The sequence below is a fragment of the Mustela putorius genome, unplaced genomic scaffold, assembly GCF_011764305.1.
Source record: "Mustela putorius furo isolate JIRA1106 unplaced genomic scaffold, ASM1176430v1.1 tig00003834_pilon_pilon_pilon, whole genome shotgun sequence".
NCBI lineage: Eukaryota > Metazoa > Chordata > Mammalia > Carnivora > Mustelidae > Mustela > Mustela putorius.
The window spans coordinates 45,969,396-45,996,413 of NW_025421987.1; the positions used below are offsets into that span (position 1 = coordinate 45,969,396).

Below are 27,018 nucleotides of genomic sequence, written 5' to 3' on the forward strand. Positions count from 1 at the left end.
ATAATCTTCAACAAAGCAGAGAAAAATATACATTGGAAAAAAGACAGTCTCTTCATAAATGGTGCTGGGAAACTTGGACAACTATATGTAGAAGAATGAAACTCAACCATTCTCTTATGCCATACACAAAGATAAACTCAAAATGGATAAAAGACCTCAAGGTGAGGCAGGAGTCTATCAAAATCCTACAGAAGAACAGAGGCAGTAACCCCTTCAACATCGGCCACAGCAACTTCTTTCAAGATATGTCTCCAAAGGCAAAGGAAACAAAAGTGAAAATGAACTTATGGGACTTCACCAAGATCAAAATCTTCTGTACAGGAAAGGAAACAGTCAGTAAAACAAAGCGGCAACCCATGGAATGGGAGAAGATATTCTCAAATGACACCGCAGACCAAGGGCTGATATCCAAGATCTGTAAGGAGCTCCTCAAACTCAACAGACACAAAACAGAAAACCACGTCAAAAAATGGGTAGAAGACATGAACAGACACTTCTCCAAAGGAGACATGCAAATGGCTAAAAGGGACATGAAAAAATGTTCATCATCTTTAGCAATCAAGGAGATTCAAATCAAAACCACATTGAGGGGTGCCTGGGTGGCTCAGTGGGTAAAGCCTCTGCCTTCGGCTTGGGTCATGATCCCAGGGTTCTAGGATCAAGCCCCACATTGGGCTCTCTGCTCAGTAGGGAGCCTGCTTCCCCCCCTGCCCTGCCTGCCTCTCTGCCTACTTGTGCTCTCTGTCAAATAAATAGATGAAATCTTAAAAAAAAAAAAAAATAGAACACATTGACATATCACCATATGCCAGTTAGGATGACCAAAATCAACAAGACAGTAAACGACAAGTGTTGGCGAGGTTGTAAAGAAAGGTTGTAAAGAAAGAAAGAGTTGGTGGGAATGCAAGTTGGTGCAGCCACTTTGGAAAACAGTGTGGCAATTCCTTAAGAAATTAAAAATAGAGCTTCCCTATGACCCTGCAATTGCACTACTGGGTATTTACCCCAAAGATTCAGATGTAATGAAAAAGGGGCCATCTGTACCCCAGTGTTCATAGCAGCAATAGCCACAGTTGCCAAACTGTGGAAAGAACCAAGATGCCCCTCAGTGGATGAATGGATAAAGAAGATATGGTCCATATGTACAATGGAGTATTATGCCTCCATCAGAAAAGATGAATACCTAACTTTTATAATAACATGGATGGGACCAAAAGAGATTATGCTGAGTGAAGTAAGTCAAGCAGAGAGAGTCAAGTATCATATGGTTTCACTTCCTTGTGGAGCATAAGGAATAACATGGAGGACATTGGGAGAGGGAGAGGAGAAGTGAGATGGCGGAAATTGGAGGGGAGACAAACCATGAGAGACTGTGGACTCTGAGAAACAAACAGGGTTTTGGAGGGGAAGGAGGTGGGGGGATGGGTGAGCCTGGTGGTGGGTATTATGGAGGGCACGTATTGCATGGAGTACTGGGTGTGGTGCATAAACAATGAATTCTGGAACACTGAGAAGAAATAAAATAAAATTTTTAAAAAAGAAAAGGCTTACTCTCACATCTTTAGGTGCAAAAATATTAATTTTCAAAAACTTACATGGTTCATTTACATATATAACTCTATCTACCAATTTTCATAATGTAAAATCCCATGAAACATAACTCCTGTTAGATCAAGTCTTAACTTTTCAGCCTGCCATTAAAAGCCTTCCACTAGCTGACTCCATCTGACCAATAGAAAACTATCTACCCCTAAGTGACAAGTGATTTAGAGATATGGTAAAAGCCTGATAAATATTTGATGTCTGCTTATTTGGGAGCCTACAGAGTGAAGAAATAACAAAAAGCCAACTATTCCTCCATGGTCCCTAAGATCACTAGTGCTCTGAAGGTTCCCTGCTCCAGACAGAAGTTTAGCAGTATGGGGCTGGGAATTTTCATTATATACAATGTATAGTGGGCACTGACATGTGAAATTTTGGGAGAAGATGAAATACAAGGAGTTCAAACAGGAAGATGTGGACTATATAGAAATTTAAATGTTCAGATACATAGAATACTTTCTGTGGATCCCAATGATTTCAGAGTTTTTAATAATAATTTGAACACATACCATCAATAAATACTTAAAATGGTGCTAAGAAAACAGCCTTCTTCAATATTTTGGATATCCTACTAACCTCTGTGGAGCCACTGCTTTTAAAACAAACACACAAGTAGAATGAACCAAAAATGAAGGAACCACATATAATGATTGGTTAATCTCTAGAAACATTGGCAATTTGGTGTGATACAACAAACTGGTATATGATAACTGAAACAAAGAACTATTAACAGATATAAAAATTAAATTTATAACTTATTAGCAAAACTACTAAGTAACTGGTTTACTGAAACAGAACATCTTTAAAGTATTTGAAGTATTACTAAGTGAACCCATATTTACATTAGTCTTCTAAGGACTATGTTCAGCAAATTTAGGCATGAGCCTTCACTTCAAAATCCTTAGTGAAACAGAAGATCCAATTAATATGCTAATGATCCCTAAAAGGAAAATTAGCAGTGTTTAGTCTATAGAAAAAGCATATGTCATTAAAATATTAAGCTAAAAATCCAGAGACATTTCAACATATGTGAACTTTATGATAAGGGTTGTTGTCATGGATTCCTGGTAAATATCTACACCTTCCCAAAATGGTCTGAACAAACCCATTTCTTTTATAATTCTTCACTGTCTCTCTCATGAATTGATTAATGCCTACAGAGAAAATACAAAAATAATTGCAACCAAAATAATTGAATAAGCTCATTCACTATCTTCAATATAGTGAAATATGCCAAAACCCTACCATGATTCTTCAAATTATATTGTATCATCAAAACTTTGCACATAGGGGCGCCTGGGTGGCTCAGTGGGTTAAAGCCTTTGCCTTCAGCTCGGGTCGTGATCCCAGGGTCCTGGGATGGAGCCCCGCGTCGGGCTCTCTGCTCCGCAGGGAACCTGCTTTCTCCCCTCTCTCTCTCTGCCTGCCTCTCTGCCTACTTGTGATTTCTCTCTCTCTGTCAAATAAATAAAATCTTAAAAAAAAAAAAACTTTGCATATAAACTTTCATTCCCTTTTTGCAGACTCAGAAAGTTAGAAACTAAAGGAACTTTAGAAATGACATAATCTACATAATCTCTTCTAGTCCCATCCATGTTGATACAAAAGTTGGGTATTCATCCTTTCTGATGTATATATATATATATATTCCATAGTACATATGGACCACATCTTCTTTATCCATTCGTCTGTTGAAGGGCATCTTGGTTCTTTCCACAGTTTGGTGACTGTGGCCATTGCTGCTATGAACATTGGGGTACAGATGGCCCTTCTTTTCACTACATCTGTATCTTTGGGGTAAATACCCAGTAGTGCGATTGCAGGGTCATAAGGAAGCTCTATTTTTAATTTCTTAAGAAATTTCTACACTGTTTTCCAAAGTGGCTGCACCAACTTGCATTCCCACCAACAGTGTAAGAGGATTCCCTTTTTTCGACATCCTCTCCAACACTTGTTGTTTGCTGTCTTATTGATTTTGGCCATTCTAACTGGTATAAGTCAAGCAGAGAGAGTCAATTATCATATGGTTTCACTTATTTGTGGAGCATAAGGAATAACATGAAGGACATGGGGAGATGGAGAGGAGAAGGGAGTTGGGGGAAATTGGAGGGGGAAACAAACCATGAGACACTGTGGACTCTGAAAAACAATTCGAGGGTTTTGGAGGGGCCACAGATGGAAGGTTGGGTGAGCCTTGTGGTGGGTATTATAGAGGGCATGTATTGCATGGAGCACTGGGTGTGGTACATAAACAATGAATTCTGGAACACTGAAAAGAAATTTAAAAAATAAATGAAAAAAAAAAAAAGAAATGATATACTCTAACTCTATCACGAACAAAAAACATGAAACTAAACTCCAGAACAACAAATCAGGTACTAAAACCTAGGATTTTAAGATTATTCCATGGTACTTTTCACAGGCTTCTTCTGCTCTTTGATTATGTTAATCTTTTAGTCTTTGGTCTTACCACTTCCAGGCTTAAAACATTAACAGCTCCTTGTTAGCATCTAAGCTACAATCCAAATAGGACCAAATTGAAATTAATACACGAATAATAAATACTTCATTAGGAATATATACAATTCACTTCTTAAAAGTTTAAAAAGTTACAAAGTTTAAAAAGACTATGTATAGTATACTATTCAAACAAATTCATATTCCCTATACCAGCATTCATCCTTTGCAATATAGGCTCATTATTATGTCCTTAGATTATTATGTCCTATAGCTCATTATTATGTCCTATAGATCTTCAGGGTGAGTTTGTTGTTCCCGGCAGGCCAAAGTCTTCACTGCACATTCCTGTCTCTGAGTTAGAGAAGTCTTCTCTAACTGGTCTATCTTTATTTATATGTGCTGATCTATCTTTATTCATATGTGCAACCTCTGCTTTCTCACAGCTCTGCTCATCCTAAATAATAAACATTAACAACTCCTTAACCAAAACATCTCATTTGAGGATTTCCGTTTGTGACTAGCACAGGAGAGACATTTGAGGAGACTGTGGGTGAAAGGAAGGGGAGAAAATGCTGCCAACTGAAGCTGTTGGTGGTATTCAACCACCAGCATAAGAATATTAGAAAGCAATAAGGCTTTCACCTTTTCTGTTTAAGAATTACTGTGTTATTATTGAGGGAAAAGCAAAGAAAATGATGAGATTGAAGAGAATGCATCTCTACAAATTCTCTTACCTGACTCCTGTCAGATGTCCTCAAACATTCATAGGCTGAAAGAACTATTTTAAAAAAGCAAACAAAGGGAAGGGTTGGGGGAGGCAAACCAGGAAACAGATTCTCAACTCTAGCGAACAAACTGATGGTTACCAGAGGGAAGGTGGGTGAGGAATTGGTGAGTAGGGAAGGGGATTAAGGAGTATACTTAAATGATGAGCACCAGGTGATGTATGAAAGTGCTGAATCACTGTATTGCACACCTGAAACTAATATTATACTGCATGTTAACTAACTGGAATGTACGTAACAACAAAAAAATCAATCCTGATATATAATTTACATACCATAGAAGGAACCCACTTTAGGTGAATAGTTAGATGCATTTAACAAAGGTACACTTCAAGATACGAAAAATTTTTATCACCTTTATCAGTCAGCCCTCCATTATCAGCCTCAAACTCTCACTGATCTGCTTTATAACACTATACCTTGGTTTTTCATGTTTTTAAAATTCATAAAAATTGACTTATGCTGTACATCCTCATTTGAGTTTGCTTTCTTTTGCTAAGTAGTATTCCACAGCAGAGATATAGCAAAATTTGTTTTGGTTTGGTTTGGTTACCGTGGTCCTGTTCATAGATATTTGGTTGTTAGGAATAAAACTGCTATAGCATTCACATATAAGTCTTTCTTTGGATATTTTTTCATTTTTCTTGGACAAATATGCAATACTAAAATTGCAGGATTACATAATTGTTTCACTCTGTATCAAAGAGTCATAGCATTTTCCAAAGTGGTTGTACCATTGTATAACTCTATCAGCAATATAAAAGAAAAACAGTGCTTTTTATTTTAGCCATTCTAGTGTTTTTGTAATGGTATCTCTTTGTGGTTTAAATTTGCTTTTCCCTGATGACTAATGATGATAACATTTGACGTGATCATTCATACATCTTCTTTTGTGAAGTGTCTTTTGACCTTTATTTTATTGGATTGTTTGCCTTCTCAGCTTTGAGTTATAAGAGTGTTTTACATATTCTTGATGCAAGTTCACTGGACAACAGGAGCTGCAAATATCTTCTCTTTTGTGGCCTGCCTTAGATTTGCTTAATGGTGTCTTTTACCAATGTTTATATTTTATGTTTAATTTGGTGTAATTATCACCTAAAAAATCTTTGCCTACCTCAATGTCACAAAGTGTTTTTCACCAATTTTCTCCTGGAAGATTTATAGTTTTAGCTTTTAAGTCTATGCTCCATATAAAGCTAACTTTGGAATACAGTCTAAGATAATAGTTGAAGTTCATTTTTTTCCCATACTGGTCTCCAGTTGTTCTAGAACCAATCGTTGACATGACCATGCTCCATTGAGTTAACCATGGTGACTGTTGAAAATAAAGCCACCATATATGTATAGGTCTATTTCTTTCTTTTTTTTTTTTTAAGGTCTTCTTTTTTTTTTTAAATTAACATATAATGTATTATTAGCCCCATGGGTACAGGTCTGTGAATTACCAGCTTTACACACTTTCCAGCACTCACGATAGGTCTATTTCTGAACCCTTATTGTGACCCTTTTTTTTTTTCATATCTACCCTTATCCCTACTTTAATTATTATAGTTTTATACTAAGTTTTAAACCCAGGGAGTGTTAGTACTCAACACTGTATTTTTCCCCAAAAAATTTTCCTAGTTTTTCCAGGCTTTTTAAATTTCCATATAAATTTAAGATCAATTTGTCAAATTCAACACAAAAATCTAATAGACTGTTGACTGGAATTAAATTGAATCTATAGGACAATTTATAGAAAACTGCCATCACAATAACATTGTGCCTTCTAATAAATTAACATGGTAAACCTCACATTTACTTAAGTATCTTCGATTTCTTTCAGGATTGTTTTAGAGTTTTCAGTAAAGTCTTGCATATACTGTTGAATTTATCCCACATATTTCAGGTATTTTGATGTTATCATAATGGTTTTATTTTTACTCCATTCACTAATTGCTAGCATACAAAAATCCAACTGATTTTTACAAATTAACTTTATATGGGGATGGGGCACCTGGGTGGCTCAGTAGGCTAAGCCACGGACTTTGGATCGGTCATGATCTCAGGATCCTGGGATCCAACCTGGCTCTACACTCAGAAGGGAGTCTGCTTTTCCCCTCTCCCTCTTCCACTTCCCCAACGCCTGCTTGTGCTCTCTCTCAAATAAATAAATAAAATCTTAAAAAAAAAAAAAAAACTTTTAGTTATTTGTTCTAGTAGTTGTTTCGTAGAATCGAAATTATTTTTTATGTATAAGATCATGTCATACGTGAATAAAGTTTTCTTTTTGGGGACTGAGGTCAGGGCTGATTACAAAGGGTATGAAGTAAACTTCTGGGATGATATGGTCATGATTCCATATCTATGTTGTGATGTAGGTTATAGGACTCTGTGTATTTGCCAAAACTTATACAAATATACATCTTAAAAGGGTTAATTTTATTGTATATAAATAGTACCTCAATAAATTGCCAAAATACAAGATAATTTAAACAATAATACTCAAACTGCTCTTGTTCTTTCATAGTTTCAGGTACATTCAATCAATGGTTTACTGTTTCGAATTGAAGCTATTAAAACCTAAAGCATAGCACAATTCCAAGACTTTATGGCATATTCACAATGACAAACTAGCATATACATCAGTTGGGTTTTTTTAATCCCATTTTTGCTCCTATTTTTATGAAAAAAGACCATTTTAGCAAATAATCATAAGGATGATGTTATTTAATTAACAATATCTGGGGGAAACTTTTCAGTAATAGAAATGTTAACAGAAAATTTTGTAACACTATTTTTTCAATTAATATGGCAAGATAAGGGCGCCTGGGTGGCTCAGTGGGTTGGGCCGCTGCCTTCGGCTCAGGTCATGATCTCAGGGTCCTGGGATCGAGTCCCACATCGGGCTCCCTGCTGAGAGGAGAGCCTGCTTCCTCCTCTCTCTCTCTCTGCCTGCCTCTCTGCCTACTTGTGATCTCTGTCTGTCAAATAAATAAATAAAATCTTTAAAAAAAAATCTAAAAAAAATATGGCAAGATAATTGACTAGTATCTAAAAGATAACTAATAATTAATGTTTCTTTACCTGTATATCGGGATTTGAAGGAATCAATGTATCATTTTCTTTAATGCCCATCTGCTCTGCCAAAGATTTAGTACCCATTCCATAAATGATTCCATAGCAAATTTGAAAAGGAGTCATCACACTCAGTAAGTAAAGTAAAGGTCATAACTACATAAACTGCAAATATAAAAAGTTGATCAGGATTGAAATTTGGTAAACATTTTATTTCATAGTGTGTCAAAGAAATGATTAGATCTGCTTTTGGTAGGTTAAATTCATATAACCTGATATCCAGAAAACATCTTTTCTCTTTTCTGCCTTTTAACAATTCTTTCAGGCTGGGGGAGGAAGGGGAAGAACATGAATAATTGTGAATGTGTGTGTTTTAAGAAACTAATCCTAGTGATTTAAAAGGAAGATTTATTTCTGACTCTTTGTCATGTATCCAGTAGTCTTCAGAGTAGCTTTCTACTCTCATAATAATACCTCATTAACTTCTGCTTAGACAAGCACCCAGGAGTCAGGAAAGAGAAGCATTACAAACATTCCTATCCTGGCTCCTGCATAGGAGAGAGCAGGAAGAGAAGGCTTCAGGGTTCGACAATAGGGAATACTTGATTGGAAATAAATATGCCTCCTGATATCCCACAATTGCAGAATTCATTTGGGTTAAACAAGTTCCTGAGGAAATTTGGGGAGTAGTAGAAGGAAATAGTCTAAACAGGTCAGTAGGAAACTGTAAATTTAATAATAAGTATTTAGTTTAAATAAATAGTTAACAAGTTTAACTAGTTAAATCCTAGTTCCAAATAACCAGTTTATATCCTAGTTCCAGAATTTATAAGATTATCTTGCAGAAGCTACCTAAACTCTTGTATCTTGACTTCTTCATCCATGAGGATAGTAATACCTGCATCATGGAATTGTGAAGATTACTAAATTATTACCTCTAAATGTTCAGAAAACTAACATAAAGCAAGTTCATATAAATGTCATTAAATATAATTTTAAAATATAATTTGTAAAAGATGATCATCAGAGTCCATAAGCTACTTTTTTTTTTTTGATAAAACAACTACAAGTTTTTTGTCCTTACCTGTCTTTTTTAATACATTGAGAAGGATTTTTTTTCCATCCTTTTATCTTTTCCTTTTTGGTGGTTCTACTTTTTTTTTTTTTTTTTACTGTTGCTTCTTTTTTAATTTTTTTTTTTTTTAGTACACAGCAGTGGCTGAGATCTCAGTCAGACCCAAGGAGTAGATGGTGCAGAGCATAAACACTATTAAGTCATGTAAGAACTTATTAAAAAGAGGCAGATATCATCAGTGGATGAGTGTTTAGATGATAAAGTCAGCATATCTAAGTTCTGGCATTCTGAGCTCATCCTGGCTCCACCACTTATAGCTGTATGATCTTTAGCAAATTACTAACTTTTGGTGCTTCCCTTTATGCCTATTTAAAATGGCAATAATAATTGTACCTATTTCATGGGTTTATTATTAATAATATTAAATATTGGAACATTAGTTCTTTATCCAAGGTTCAATTCTTGCTGAATGCAGGAGCCCAGAGATTATTAAACAGAGAGGGCAAAGCTGGTTTTCTAAAGAGTGGGAGAAACATGTGCTGGTGCTGAACAGGCAATGGCTGAGAGGAGGGGTTTCATGTCTAATGAGCCAGTCAAGACTTACAGCTGTGAGTAACTAGAAGTATAAATGCAAAACTAACACAGCGGGATCGTAAAAGTGGGAGTGATGGTTTTTTGTCTCAGCCAGCAATCCTATTTTTCAAAAATGGCTTCAGATTTCCCACAGACCAAGTGGCGAAAGAAGTATCAGTGTCAATAGAGGCCAGAAAATGGTATAAATGTGGCCTTTGACTTTCTCTGTGCGTAACAGTCATCCAAGAGTAAGAACTAATAAGGACCCCCTTAAAAAGTCCAAGGACAGTATAAAGTTTCACATGTGTTTAGCTAACCAATGATCTCAAAAAACAAAAAAGCTATCAGTTATTAATTATAATCCACAGTTCAGTGATTCTTTTTCAATAAACATTTAGAGAACACCTATAAAAATAAAAATATGAAACTGTTTACAGACTTGAAAGACATTTTTAAAAATACACATACATACACATAAATAACAACTACTACCACCACGATATCTACCACTAATGTGGATGGCTTTCCTTATGTGAGCTAGCCTCAGACAAAGTCTAGCTGATTCTTTCTACTGACTCTATGAAGGAGAGTATGATGAATTCCATGAGACAAGCTCAGCTGAATATGGTTTGAAAGATCCACAGATGGAGAAATCATTATTCCCCAACTGCAAATGATCAAGGCATTTTTAAAATTTTTTAAATCATTAATATTCTCATATATGCTAAACATTTCACCTGCTTTGCTTGTGGCCGCAGATCATCCCCAACAGACTCTAGCTCAATCATCTTCCACTCAGCTGCAATACTCCTGAAAACATCAGCCCCAGTGTTTAATACTTGAATGAGGCAATGATCATGGGATAAATGAGCCAAGATCCTCAGTTCAAGTTGAGAGTAAACAGCAGCTAATATTAAGCCACCTGAAATAGAAATGATTTTAGAAAAGCTGGTACAAAAATAAGTCCACATTTTATGCAACTGAGCAGGATGACAGAAATTTAGTTCTAACTTAGAACCATAAGATTAGAGAAGGGAGGGAATACTGAAGGGGAGGAAATCAGAGAGGGAGACAAACCAGGCTCTGGACTCCATGAAACAAACAGGGTTACAGAAGGAGAGGGGTTGGGAGATGGTATAACCGGATGATGGGTACTAAGGAGGACACGTGTGGTGAAGAGAGCCATGCAACTAATGAATCATTGAACATTACATCAAAAACTAATAATGTACTATATGTTGGCTAACTGAACATAAAAAAAGACATTATGTGCCCAAAAGTTAAAATCTTGCTCTTAATGTGATACAATTCAGTTCTGTAACTTAGATAATTTTTTTTCTGTTCAGTTTTCAAGTATATGTAATATGTGTAAAGCCACCCCTGACTTCTGCCCCTTAAACCACTATGCTAGTGCTTTCCTCAATGTTTCTGTAGCATTTGACACATAATCTAAAATGGTTCTTTTGTGCCTCTCCCACATAGCACAGAGCCATTAAGGATGGGATACTTAATTTTCTTTTGCATTCTATGCAAACCCTTATGCATGGGGCACCTGGGTGGCTCAGCCAGTTAAGCATCTGCCCTCAGCTCAGGTCATGATACCAGGATCCTAGGATCGAGCCCCATGTCATGCTCCCTGACCAGTGGGGAGTCTCTCCCTCTGCCTGCCATTCTGCCTACTTGTGCTCTCTCTCTCTTCAAATAAATAAAGAAAACATTAAAAAAAAAAAAAACCTTGCACAGTTCCGATACTTCATAGCTCCTTAAATAGTTGTTGAATGAATGAATGAAGAAACTGGTTTGCAATGTGTGCACATTGTAAGTGGGCTGGAGAGAAACATGTGCTCTGCTTTGACAATAAAAACATTCAGTGGACTGTGGAGTGGATTCTGAGAAACAAACTGAGGGTTTTGGAGGGGAGGTGGGTGAGGGGTTGGGTGAGCCTGGTGGTGGGTATTAAGGAGGGCACGTATTGCATGGAGCACTGGGTGTGATGCATAAACAATGAATCTTGGAACACTGAAAAAATAAAGCCTAAATAAAAAAATTAAATAAAAATTAAAAAGAAAAAAAGCACTCAGTGGAAACAAGGGGTTGATATGTGGAGAAGGGTTACTTAGAGGATTCAGAGGCTTACCTATGTAATGGAAATTACTGGATTAGATATATATGGCAAAAATAAAATTTAAAAGATTATGGCTAAGAAAAAAGGAGGGAAAATGCGACTGATATCACCACACACTCATTGCCATATTATAAAAAAGGCATGCTACAAATCAAGAACAAGAGAAAATATAAACAAGTAGTTCACAGAAACAACCAAAAGAACCTTAAACATACCAAAGAATGCTCAACTTCATTCACAATAAAAGAGATGTAAACTAAAACTATAGCAAGAAACAATTTTTCTCTACTGAAAAATCCAGAAATTGGACAGTGCATTCTGTGGCAAGGCTGAGAAAGAAACACTTACTGCTATTGGGAACTAAATGGTCACTGTCCCCTACTACAATGCAATTCAACAATATCTATCAAAATTGGTCAGGTTTACTCTGTGACTCAGCAAATCCATAGTTTGTTACACAGATGACCTGCACAGAGATTAAACTGGTTTACATTCAAATTTATTTACTGATAATCACAACTTTCCATTATAAAAACATTACATGAGAAAAGATACATAACAGTGTATCTGGAGTCTTTACTTTTGTGTAAGAATAGAGGAAGAAAATATATATTCATATTTGCTTACCTCTGCATAAAAAATACTATAGGAATATATAAGAAACTCATATAGGAGGTCATCTAGAAGAGCTGTAGACAATAGGATAGCTAGGACATGGAAGGAAGCAAACTTCTCAATACATACCTTTCATATACTTTGATTTTGAAACTATGTAGAATGAATGAACAACTTAAAAATATATAATAATATAAAATAAATTACCATAACTTTTATGGCCTTCCTGCCATAAATAAGAAAAAAACTGACAAATCTGTTTTCAGGTGTTGGAATAGACAGTGCAGGACTACAGTCTCTAAGAAGCAGGGAGGAGAAAGGAGACAAGGGGAGCCATGCAACTCTCTCAGTTTTCTGAAAGGAGGAATTTACCAGAACACATTGCAGGGAAGAAGAGATGAAACAAAGCACTATGTTCTGAGCTGAGGAAAGAGACTAGAGTTTATGCCTACTGAGGAGGCTAGAATTTTGTGGTAATTTGACCAAGTACTAAAGGAGCGAGAAAGTTCAGGAAACCAGGCAAAAAACAATACTAAAGAAATAACTACTACCAAAGAAACAGCCACCATCACATAGTTGTCAGCTGATCAACTACTTGAATAATGACCTCTTGAATGTTGAGAGATGTTCAAGCTGTGACCAGACCGAGTAGACAGACCCTGTTAACACACTGAGCACCAAGTAGAGACCTCAACAAGGCCACAGCTTATAATCAGGGCTAATCTGATTGTAAAAAAAGCCACTATAAACATTTGCTAACACAGTTTTAAAAATCACAAAATGACCAAGCTGAATGTGAAAGTAATCATCTGCCAGAAGAAAATGTTACTAATGAAGACTACAAAATCCCAAGTCAATAATGTAGCAACCATTATGCCCAGCACACAATTTAAAAAAAAATATGAGACATAAGAAGAACCAGGAAAATGTGACGCTGAGCAGGAGAATATTTAATCAATAGAAAAATGACCCCCAAATTAAGAGATGATGGAATTTTAAATAGCTACCATAGATAATGTTCAGGAGTTTAAAGAAATATGCATATAATGATGTAATAAATAGTGAATTGCTATAAGGTAATAAAAATCAGACAAAAATCAAATGAAGGGGCGCCTGGGTGGCTCAGTGGATTAAGCCGCTGCCTTCGGCTCAGGTCATGATCTCAGGGTCCTGGGATCAAGTCCCACATCGGGCTCTCTGCTCGGCGGGGAGCCTGCTTCCCTCTCTCTCTCTCTGGCTGCCTCTCTACTTGTGATTTCTCTCTGTCAAATGAATAAATCTTAAAAAAAAAAAATCAAATGAAAATTCTAAAACTAAAAATACAATATCTGAAATGTAAAATTCACTAGAAGGATGAGACAGCAATTAGACACTGTAGAAGAGAAATCCATGAACATTTAACAGTCAGTAGAAAATATACATTGTAGCACAGAATAAAAAAAAAAAAAGAGGGAGAATAAAAAAGAAAAAAGTTTCAGTGACCTGTGGAACAATACCAAGTGGTATTACATATGTATATTTGGAGCAACAAGAAGAAAGGAGAGAGGAGAGAAAAATGAACAAAAAATATTACAAGTGGACATCTAGGTGGCTTAGTCATTTAAGAGTCTGACTCTTGGTTTCAGCTAAGGTCATGATCTCATAAGTCATGGATCAAGTCCTGCATGGGGCTCTGTGCTCAGCAGGGGAGTCTGCTTGATGATTCTCTCCCTCTGCCCCACCCCCATGCTTGTGCACGCTCTCTTACTCTCTTTCTAAAATAAATAATCTTTTTAATAAATTATAAGAGGGGTGCCTAGGTGGCTCAGTTGGTTAAGCACCTGCCTTTGGCTCAGGTCATGATCCCAGGGACCTGTTATTGAGCCCCACATTGGGCTCCCTGTTTGGCATGTAGACTGCTTCTCCCTCTTCCTCTGCTTCTCTCTCTCTCTCTCAAATAAATAAATAAAATATTTTTAAAAATTAAAGAATATAAAAAATTAAAAATTTACAAGATATAATGGTTGAAAATGTTTCAAATTTACTGAAAAATATAAGCACGCATATTAAAAAAAAAATAACTAAGCCAACTTAGGAAATCCAGCAAACTCAAAAGTCTTAGAAGCAAAGCATGAAAAACTACCCAAAGAGTCTCAATAACAAAATTTAAAAAGCATCCAGGGGAAAGTTGGTTGTATTATGCTTAGAGGAGGAGCAAGAAAAATGACGGTATACTTCTCAATAGAAATAATACAAACCAGGAGCTAATGGAAATATATATTTAAAGTGCTGAAGGAGAAGGACTGTACATCTAGAAATCTAAGTCACATAAAATTATCTTTCAAAAGTGAGGATAACAAAAGAAATCTAGAGACATGGGAGTACTGGGATAAATCACTGTCAGTAGAACTGCATTATTAGAAATCTTAAAGGAAGTACTCTGGAGGAAGTACTTGAATTACTCCAAGAAATGAAAAGTGCCAGAAATGGTAAAAAGTGGACAGGTAGAAAAGACACTTTTTTATTTCTTGCTTTCTTTGAAAGATAATAGACTTTTTAAGGCAAAAATAATAACTGTATGGTAGAGTTTATAAATCATAGAAATTAAATCTATTATGTAAGAGGGGAAATAGAAAAAAACTTTACAGATGAAGTGGTATAAAATTATTAAAGACAGTACGTGATGGAATACATATATACGTATTGAATACTCTGAAATATCTAAGATAGTTAATAAGACAATAGAGGAAATAAGAAGCACAATAAAAATGGTCACTTAAAGCTTTAAAAAATAAAGAACAGATAGAATAAAACACAAATAACAAGACAGTAGAGTTAAACCAACTGTATGCCAATGATTACTTTAGATGCCAATGGACTAAACACTACATTTATTTTATTTTTTTAAGAGTTTATTTATTTTACAGACAGAGATCACAAGTAGGCAGAGAGGCAAGCAGAGAGAGAGGAAGGGAAGCAGGCTCCCTGCTCAGCAGAGAACCCAATGCGGGGCTCGATCCCAGGACCCCGGGATCACGACCTGAGCCGAAGGCAGAGGCTTCAACCCACTGAACCACCCAGGTGCCCCTAAACACTACATTTAAATGACAGAAATTTTCAGATTTAATCCATATATGTTTAATTTCAATGAACTTAAAAAAATTTTTAAAAGCAGTATAAAATTGGTCATGTTAAACACAATTTTATTGTTTAAGTAAGAATAAATTGATGAATGAACAGATAAACAAAATAAAGTATATACATATAATCAAATATTATTCAGCCTTAAAAAGAACTGAAATTCTTTTTTTTAAGATTTTATTTATTTATTATTTATTTGACAGAGAGAGAGATATCAAAAGTAGACAGAGAGGCAGGCAGAGCTGGGGGGGAAGCAGGCTTCCCACTGAGCAGAGAGCCAGATACAGAGGAATCAAGCAGAGGGCTTGATTCCAGGACCCTGGGATCATGACCCAAGCCGAAGACAGAGGCTTAATCCACTGAGCTAGCCAGGCACCCAAAAAGAATGGAAATACTGACATATACTACAACATGGATGAATCTTGAAGACATGATGCAAAGAGAAATAAACCAGACACAAAAAGACAAATACTGTATAATGCACTTATAGTAGATACCTCAAGAAGTCAAATTCACAGAGACAGAAAGTAGAATGGTGGCTGCCAGGGACCAGGGGCTGATGGAAGGGAGAGTAACTGTTCAATAGAGAGTTTCAGTTGTGGATGGTGGTGATGGATGCACAAACAACCATGATGGGTACTTAATGCCAGAGAACTGAACACTTAAAGATGGTTACAATGATATAGTGCTGATAGTTTACACTGAGAGAGCAAAACGGAAAATTACCAACCAGGTGACACTGTCACGGACCTAGATTCCCCCTTAGAATATTTTCTGACAGAATTAAAACCAATTCAGATAGTTAGCTGCACTCACCCAGACCTGCCAACCAGCAGAAGATAAAGGCACAAATTCATATAGAAATAGTAGGGATGATTTAGGAGTTAGATCCTGACTTCCAAATGTCTCATGACTAGAATTTATTGAGTTCAACCTTTCATGAAAGGCCTGTTGTCTGGAGTACTAAAGAGTGGTTAGGCAAGAGAAGGGCAGCCTTGGGGGTTACCCCTGCAATAGAAAACAGTGGTATGGAAAGGATAGAAGCAAAAGAGCAAAGCAAGTCAGAGAAACAAGAAAATTGTGCCCTTTGAGATCAAGGGAGGACAGAAATTGAGGAAACGGAGGGTTAATTAACAGTATAAATGCTGTACAGAAGAGTCTGCACAAGAGTCTGTCAAAGAGTACAAGGACTAATGAAATCTGCTGGACTTTGCAAAAAAAAAGTTTACAATCACGTTGGAAAACATGGTTTCTGTAGACTGTTGCTTACAAGCATACACCACAGGAGTTTTCCACAGAGCAGATCATGAGGACAATGGTGACTGACAACCTGACTACACAAAGGTAAAAACAGGCTACACCAAAGAGAGGAAAGATGGAGGGACCAATGCATACTTCTGAGTTTTATTCATAATGCAGGCTTTATCAGTGCTTTGAAAACCATTTGAAAAGCATTGAGAAGTTCAAAAAACCATCTATCATCTTACCTGGAAAAGGCACAAAAACATGCCGCATGCAGACTGAAAATGGCATTCCTCTGTCTGGGGTTCTCTCCTCCATCTATGCCTACTATCCACAGTTCAGGCCACGACTCTTTATCTCTTCCTCCGTCAGTCAAACAATTTCAGCAGCTAGACATGAAGCAGTCTCAAATATATGGGGAAGGTCTCATTTTACAGTGAAGTCAACAGTTTCATCTAGAAAACTTAAAAACCTTATCGTTTGAAACTCACTTTAAAGCTTAACATAGATACTAGATTTTCTTTTTTAGCAAATATTTAATTAAAGAAAATAAGGCATATCTGTAACAGCTTTTGCCACAAACTGCTTCTGAAAAAATTACTGACATTTATCTCAAGTCAACAAATCTTTTTGACCATATCTAACATAAATTATCTATGCTTTTCCTTCCCATCATGTGAATTTGGGGAGAGCAGAGGGGGAGAGGCTTTTGACATAGTTAAACTCTTCTCTGTAGCATTTGAGTTAGAAAAGCACATCATGCTGATTATTTAATTAGTGGTTCAGGTTTTCAGCCTTTCACCATCAACCTGCTTTTTTATAGACAGACTCAGGATTTTAAATGGATATTACCTAGAAATGTGTATGCCCAGAACAGAAAATTAAACTAACTTCATTATTTTGTCCACTAGTCTTATTTTGAGGCTTTCATACTCACAAAAGTATATAACACAAATAAAGAGAAATAGCATCTACCTGTTCATGGGAAGTAGGGCTTGGGAAGGTGGACTCTCTCCTACTAGTGTTGTCATTTTGATCTCAAAATCTCTTGGCACATTCTGAATATTTGGTTCTGTAAAGGTTATTCATCCTAAAATCAAAGAGAATGAAGTCAGTAAATTGAGATGTTTGAGGGGATCTGACATTTATTTTCACAGTAATTATATTTCTGAATTATGCATTTTCACCAATGCTAAACTAAATTTGTATTTAAATGTTTTTCATTATGTTCATGCATCTAACAAGGATAAAATAAGTACAAGACCAATCCTAATGTAAGTGAATATATGCATCAACTGCAATAGAATGTTTTACATTAACCTAGCTCTCTAGAAAACAAGCCCATGATGAGAAGTAATTCAATAGGTTGAAGTAGTTCTGTGCTAAAATGAATACCAGCTGTCAGCACTATATGACTGTTAGCAGGGGTATTAATGAGTAAAGACTATTCAAATGGATCCTAGGAAAAATGACTGTCAGAAACCTTCAAAACTCAGGAATACACAAGACACAGAGAGAGGATCTGCAGCAAAAGAGCAATGGACTGCTGGAAAGGGATAACCCAGGGCCCAAGGGGCCAGCTACTCTGTAGAAGATGGAGTAATGAGAAGTGATGACTAGAACATCACTTGCCGGACGTCACCTGGCCACTTTCCTTTATCACCATCCTCACTAAACAAGAGAACCAGTGGTAGCACTGACAAAGCTAGAGACTAGAATCAGATTAATGAACTTTCTAGGAAAGAAAAAGCTCTATGTTTTAATGCTTATAGCCTTTATTCTCCCCCCCCCCAAATATTTTACAGATTATTTATTTATTGGTTGAGTTTTTCTGAAACACGGAAGCATTATTCAAAGAGTCTGGGGGAACTGATTTTGTTATTACAGTTTTACAATACATATATAGCAACACAAAATCTTCTGTTTTATAATATACTCTTCATTGTAATGGCTCTCTACCAGCTAGTATATATAATTTCATCTTCTTTTGATGAGTCAGACATTTTAGGTACCTTGGATACTCTTTTTCTGAACAAACCCCTGATATATGTCCTTGTTATTTAGCTTTTAAGAAAAATTAGTGCTCAATGAATGGTAGATATTAATATACTTATTACCATTAAATGTCCTTCTCAATGTTTATAAAACTAGCTGACAGCAGAAGGTGTTCAAGTCTCTTGTTGCCTCAGCACACTGTCTTGTTTTCTATAATAATATTTAATATTCAGGTCTATTTTTTGAATTAATGAGACTAACACTAGCAGACAAGATGGCAAAAATAAATTCTAAAACATGAATGTAACATCATGGAGATGAATTCTAATGAAATGGCTTTGCTTTGCTTAGGTAAGCTTGTATTTCCAAAATATTCTTTAAATGTAGGCATAGTATGGTGAAAACCAATCAGAAAAAAAGAAATTGATGTCTTTCTTTATACTTTATAAGCAACAGATAAATGCAACACCTTTAGAAACTCCGGGCTGGTTTTGGTTTTTTACCAAGGATTTATTTTATGTAAGTTTACATCATTAGCATATATCTCGAAATTTAAACACCATCAGGGCAAGAAATGGCTATGGTGATCTAAGAGCTTAGCTAAATACGGAAGAAGGAAAAGAGTTTGTTTAGAACAGGCAACAAACAGCACAAAAAAAAAAGCAACTCCTCCTGGTGCCTCCTTCTGTAATAACAGCAACAGCTGGTAAGGAGCCCGCACAAAGTGCTCTGCTCTATTCGAAACACTTGAAATGTATTAGCCTATTTAATCCTCAGCATGCCCTGGTGAAGTGAGACTATTATTACTGTGTTTTACACAGGAGGACACTCAGGCACAAAGCTACCTTGAATAAAGATTCAAAATTTGTAAAAGTCTGATATCAAAGCCCACATTCTACACTGCCAACCTAAACTGTCTCTCTGATGAGAATTAATGCTGTCCTTTCTTCTAATGCACATTATATTTGGCAGATACTTAGCTTTGCACTGCCTAGCACAAGAATCCTTTCTTCCTTACTAGGTTAGGTTACTCATACCCATCTCAAGAGTGCTACAAGATACCCAAAAGACTCTACAGCTCTTTTCTGGTTAAGAAAAATAAGATACTTATCTATTACACAGATGCTCTCCAGCATTACCTAGATTCATCAGACTCGGGAGGTTCAGGAGAGGGTCTGGACTGAAATTAGATGACTAACTCAAATAAGTATTAATCTGAAGCACAGTTGCAGACATTCTAGTTACTCTATATAGTACTTGAAAGCTGGAACTCTAACTAAATCTCATCTCTGCAAATAGTATCCATCTATATTTGGGATGTAGAATGTGTTACATAAATGTTTATGGGACTTCACAGAATCCAATGATCAACACTTGAATTCCTCGGTTATCAAAGCAAATATTATATATGAAAAGTTTTCTTTCAAAATTGAGTATTATCCATATTTTAGATTTCTCATTACCTGTAGTAGTGTGTGACTGTGATACAGGATAGATTCTTTCCATTCCAAGAAAAAGATTTAGACGCTTTTCCCGCTGCAGAGGAAAGACCACTTTAGTAATAGCATTAGTGATTCTTCTCCATTCTAATATCAAGCCTGGAAAACAATGTAATCCCTTTAATTTATTTAAAACATCTTGCCAAAGAAATATAATGAAGTAAGATCAGATTCTTGTCCAAATTCCATACCAAACTAGACTCTCCCTTAGGTAAATAATATAACCTCAAAACTAAATTTGTTAACTCCTATATCTATAACTCAAAATTACGCTTTGGGTTTTTGCATCCCCATAATGATAAAACTATAGCAACTATAGATGGTAAAATGCAAACATGTTAATGCTAAATAATATCAATTTAGATCTACTTTAAAAAAAAAAAAAGACGTCAACTTAACAAGGTACTATAACTGCCCAGTCTCACACCAGCCAAGAATCTATATCATGTCTTTCCTTTGTCTATATTTTCTTCCTCTCTTCTCATGTGATTGGAAGTTTCTCATTCTTTTCCTTTTGCCCTAATACTTTGATCATTTCTACATCAAGAAAGTCAGAAGACATTCATCTTTAAAACTCTGAACTTTCTATGCCACAGAGTTTGGGTAAACTGTGAAGAAACAGGAACTTGTGAGGTTAGAGGGCAAGATAAAACAAAAAGTTTTGTTACAGAATGAAACTGTGGAAACTTTCCTAGGGCAGGTAAGTCATAGTTAATGACAGTAAGGTCAAAATGGCAACTTGAACTGCTCTTTCCTTACCTGTTATGGTGATACTTTCTATCCTTATTATTTCACTAAAAATTCATTCAGTAAAAATGTAACAATACGCACTTTCTCTCTTCTCTCCTAAGCATATGGTTTCCATGGATTGTAATTTACGCTTTCACTTTGAAATTAGTAGACTAGATTCTTAAACTCATGGAAAATTTTTGCCCTATAATTTTGCCCTATAATTGAAAAATGTATATAAATTTTGCCCTATAATTGAAAAAAAATGTTTATTTGTAATGACTTGTTCTTTCTTTTTTTAATTCTTCCACATCTTTGTTCATGTTCCTACACTATTCAAATTATATTACACTTGAAGTCCAAGAGTATCAGATGTCAATAATTAAATAATGTCTGTGGGTCTGAGTTCATACACCATTATACTGTTTTAATGATAGGAAGGACGTAACTGCTAAATCAAATTTTGGTCCAGATTTTCCATGATGGAATGTCTCTGCAGTTTTTGCAGGGAGCCGAAACACAAACTAATTTGTTTTAATCTGGATACATTCAAACAATGGGCTATGCTGGGTCTTGACTTCATCAGCTTTCTTTCAAGACACCAGAGTGCTAAAAGTAAATCAAATTCTGCCCTGCAACTGTCCTGAAGAGCACCTTACTAGTGCTGAACTGTTTTCCCAGCTTTAGCTTGTGCCCATTGTCATTCCCTCTCTGGTAGAACCCAAAGTTTTCTTGCTGCCTTGGTATTGTACTTCTCCATTTGGTGACAACTTCAATTCCAAAAATAAAACCTGCAAGAAATTAATGCTTCTTTTTTTTTTTTTTTTTTTGGTTTGTGTCTCTCTTTTTATTTTTTATTTTTTATTATTTTTATTTTTTATAAACATATATTTTTATCCCCAGGGGTACAGGTCTGTGAATCACCAGATTTACACACTTCACAGCACTCACCAAAACACATACCCTCCCCAATGTCCATAATACCACCCCCTTCTCCCAAACCCCCTCCCCCCAGCAACCCTCAGTTTGTTTTGTGAGATTAAGAGTTACTTATGGTTTGTCTCCCTCCCAATCCCATCTTCTTTCATTTATTCTTCTCGTACCCACTTAAGCCCCCATGTTGCATCACCACTTCCTCATATCAGGGAGATCATATGATAGTTGTCTTTCTCCGCTTGACTTATTTCGCTAAGCATGATACGCTAAGAATCAAATCACAAGCATTGTCATTCACATAACATTTTTAAAAGTTATTTGAGAAAATCCATACAATTCAACACGGGTTGTGAGAACTTTTTATAACACATTAAATTACCACATTCAATAAATAATGACAATGAAAATTTGTATGTCAAGTAGGCAATCTATAACCTAATGTAGGCACTATAAGATTAATATCAATTAGAGGCTTTTAAAAAGTCAAGAACACAGGAATGTATACACTGTGTCTCCCCATATGGAGGAAATCAAGACCAGGCTTCTAGAGATGGATGCCTGAAAACCCAACCAAGGGTTAGGGTTAGGGACTAGGGGTATGGCAGAACTGCTCTTTGGGTTCTGGGGCAAGCTACTGGGGTCTGGGGGGTGCTGAGTTGAGGGCAGGGCTTAGGTTGAGTTTTATTTATCACTGAACAAGTGATAAATAAGCTACTGACATTGAGACTTTAGGTTTCTCTGAGGACTGTGAACTCTCTTAAGTACCCTTTAATGTGGTAATTAATCAACATGTTTGCTCGATCATTTAAGCCTCAGTAAGGACCAACATGGGAGCCTTTGTGGCTATTATATGATCACAAAAATCAGACAATACTGAGGTAGAAAGAGATAGAAAAAGCCATCTACTCCCACCACAGTAAGGCTAGACCCTATGAAACCCTGGACACAAAAAGTCAGGGAAAGGTGGCCAACCCAATGCAGAAATCAATAATGATAGCTAGGGGAGCTAATAAGGACCTGCTGAAGAAACTAAGCCTACACAGGACAGGATCCAGGTACTGGGGCAAAAGGAAGTTCCCATGTATACCTAAAATCACTAGCTCAATTTAAAACTCAAGGCTATTCAGAATACTATCTACTACTTCCATTCATTCATTTATGTACCTTGAGTGGGCTTAGTGAACCTTGGATTATTTTCCCAATTAATAATCCTAAAAATTAAGAACATTCGCATTATATAAGAATCTTTATTGGCCACAAGTTGGGCAAGGGGTAGAAGGAAAGATAGACCTGTATCTGTTATCTGTATCTGTATCTGTTATTCTGTAGAACAACAGTGATGATAGAAACAAAGATCTGGTTCAATTTTAAGTAGTAGGAATAACTGGAATCTTAGGTATGAAAGATACTGAGGCTTGCTATGGATGTTAATAACTATTTTTCCCAAGAATTGTGTTATATAAGGCTGCATGTGTAGGGATCAGGGTTGTCATACATAACAAATAAAATTACAAGATGTTTAGTTAAATTTTGAACTGCATGGGGCATACTTATATTAAAATATTGTTCATTGTCGGGGCGCCTGGGTGGCTCAGTGGGTTAAAGCCTTTGCCTTCAGCTCAGGTCATGATCCCAGAGTCTTGGGATCAAGCCCCGCAACGGGCCTCTGCTCAGCAGGGAGCCTGCTTCCTCCTCCTCTCTCTCTGCCTGCCTCTGCCTACTTGTGATCTCTGTCAAATAAAATAAATAAAATCTTTTTAAAAAATTATTCATTGTTTATCTGAAATTCAAATTTAGCTGAATGTCCTGTATTTTATCTAGGCAACTCTAGTACAGATATCAAAGAGCATATAAATGCCAGGAGAGGAAAGAGAACCAAATAATTGAATAGAAAAATGAAACATTATTTTTCAAATAGCAATAAATCAACAAACCCAGGAAGAGAGACCTACCATAATTAGGACAACTCAAAAATCTCACCTTAATATTTATAAGTTATTATCTTAGATTCTGTTTTTGGTGAAACCTTCAGAATTAATTGTGAAAACTTCATATAAATTACCTCTCCAATTCTCAGTGAATACATCTGTGAAATGAGAGGGTTGAATTGGATGAGGGTAAGAGGCACTAATATTTATTGAGCACTTACTATGCGTCAGCCATCATGCTGGAAGCTTTAACATGTGTCATCTCATGTCATATGTACAATAATTCTGTGACATTTCTGAAAAGTTTATACCAGCTGGAGAAACTTGCTTCAAGTTACATGACCATAATGTAGAAAAATTAAGAATTAGAAACCATAGTCTTCTAACTCAAATGTCATTTTTCTTTTTCTCTAATTCATGCTTCCCTCTAGACCAGGGATCAGCAAACTTTTCCTAAAAAGAGCCAGATAACAGATTTTTTCAGCTTTGCGGGTTTTACTGTCACAAATTCTCAGTTGTGCCACTACAGAACAAAAAGAGCCATAGACAGTAAGTAAATGAACAAGTACGATTATGCTCCAATGAAATTTTATTTACAAAAACAGGTGGCAGAACAAATATGGCCCACAAGTTGTAGTTTGCCGATCCCCACTCTAGGCCAGTGCCATCCAAAAGAACTTTTTGCAATAATGAAATTGTTCTATATTTGCACTCTCCATTATGGTAGCCACTTACCACATGTGATTATTGAACATTTAAAATGTGGCTAACACAACTAAGGCACTGAACTGATATTTAAATTAATTTTAATTAAGTTAAATTTTTTAATTTATTTTTAAAGATTTTATTTATTTATTTTGTTAGAAAGAGAGAGAAAGAGCACAAGCAGGGGGAGCAGCAGAGTCAGAGGGAGAAACAGACTCCCTGCTGAGCAAGGAGTCTGATGCAGGGCTAATCCCAGGACCCTGGTATCACGACCTGAATCAAAGACAGAGGCTTAACTGACTGCATCACCAGGTGTCCCAATTAATTCAAATTTAAATAGCTATAAGTGGCTATATAACAGTTCTAGAGGATTAGTACTATCCTGCCCAGTTCAAAGATTCCCCTTAAAATTACCAAGGATTAACAAGTCAATATGTGAAACTGTTAGATTACCTTAAATATAACTTCCCTTTTAGAATGAAGACCTAAGAACAAGCCATTAACATCAAAGGCCTTTTATTCTGGCCCAGAGTTTGGTCTAGGTCTATGGCCTTAGTATCTGAATCACAGAGGGATGGATTTCTGCCTTTGCCCTACTTGTGCTGAAATCCAGAGATCCTCTGTTTTTCATAAGGTCCCTATGTAATTTTATGTGCAGTCAGTTGGGTATTGGATGGGGAGTTCCGAGCTAAAGAACTCAAAAGAAAAAATTAAACAAAACAAACAAACAAACAAAAAACAGCACTTCTGAATTCCATACAAATGTACCCTGTGATTCAGAAAAACAAAAATTCCTCATTTTTTAAAAAATATAACACTGTGGCTTTTTAAAAAGGGCATTTTTTTTATGAGTCTACATAACATTTACTGAACTTTTACTATGAGATGGGCATTATTCTAAGTGTTTTACATTCATCATTTATTCCTCACAACAATTCTGAGGTATTCCTATCATAACCCAGTTTACTGATGTAGAAATTGAGATACAAAGAGTTGATGGATTGTTCCAGGTTATAGGGTTAATAAATGGAGGAGATGGGATTCAAACCCATGAAGTCTGGCTTGAAAGCCTATGGTCTTCACAACATGCTACATTACTGAATTGCATCTACAAGTCACCTGAACTTCAATGCTATCAAGTATAAGCACCCACCCTATATTTGTAACCATTCCACAAGAACCCAGACATCCTTTGTGGACTGTGGTGGGGAGAGGAAAGAATAGATCACCAACCTCTGAAAATAAATATAAGAATAAAGTGTGTCCAAATTTATGTTAAGTTTATAAAATCTTATTTAGGTTTTAAAAAGCAAACAATCCCAAAAATCCTTTTTCAGTAATAATTGAGAAAAATATCTAATTTTATTGTCCAAAAAGGGATTTTAGGGTATGGAAGGGGTGAGAGTTCATGAAATTACTAACTTCATGGAGAAACAACTACATTGTTATATAACAATCACTATGGATCTTTTGTTCAACAAATATTTAGAGTACCTCCTCTGTTCTAGGCCGATCTCATGGAGCATACCTTCTAGGAGGCTTTTTTACTAACTTCTATTCTCATAAACACAGATATAATTTATAAATTAGATGCTAGAATACTCTATCTCCAAAGCACTCATCAAATTAAAAATTTTTTGAACTGTGTTCTTCGGTATCTTTAGTGTTTAGGCAAACACATTTAGGAAATACACACACACACAAATAATTTTTAACTAAAATTCCCCATTCCCTTGATACCACCTTGGCAATGTCATCTGAACTGGTGAAGGAAAAACTGTGTCCAGCTAGTTGATAGGCCTGAGTCTCAGATGCATCCAGCTTGGCTTGCATTACATGTTTCTGAATTTCACATTCTGTGGTACTAAAGCCAATTCCATTTAGCTCTAGCAAGGCCAAGCAGTACCGAGGGGGAATTTCCACTTTACAAAAAATATCTGGAAGAAAAAAAAAAGAAAACTAAAACATTAATTCACCAGTAAAGTGACTAGATCAACACTATCATCTAAACACACGGAATTTTTCTAGGCAAATTCAGAGATGCTACTGAAGTTATTCTTCGTGATCCAGTCTCATGAGGAACACTCTCAGGCCAACAAGAAAAGGCGTAAAAGTACTTCCTAAATCTCTACTTCAGTACTAGACTACTACACTTGTCTACATAAAAAGCAGAAAAACTGGCAGTCTTATGACTAGTCTGTACTACAAGAAATTGCATTTCTCCCAAGACAATGGTTCTGCTTCTACTCTTGGCAAGAGCATGAAAACCAAACTTATTTGCTAAATTGATTACAATGAGTTAATATCCTGAAATTATTTCCAGTATTCCTGGTTCCATGGTATGAATGCTTGCACAAAGAATTAAAAATGGAGGTTTTTTAATTTTCCAATGCTCTTACCAAAGAATAAAGAGAAAGATTCCTAAAGTAAGAATCAGAGGATTTTTCGATCTGCTGACACTTCTCAAAAGAGTAGTCATGCTTTTTAATCACAACACAATTAAGTTTGAATATTAAAAAATACAAACATACAAAATACAAACAAAACATTTCCAAATATTTGAAATTGAAAA

General features: G+C 36.0%; 1 pseudogene; it reads right to left on the reverse strand.

Annotated features, from left to right (window-relative positions):
• LOC101679485 overlaps positions 1-27,018 on the reverse strand; it is a 143,691-nt pseudogene that overhangs the window by 21,179 nt on the left and 95,494 nt on the right.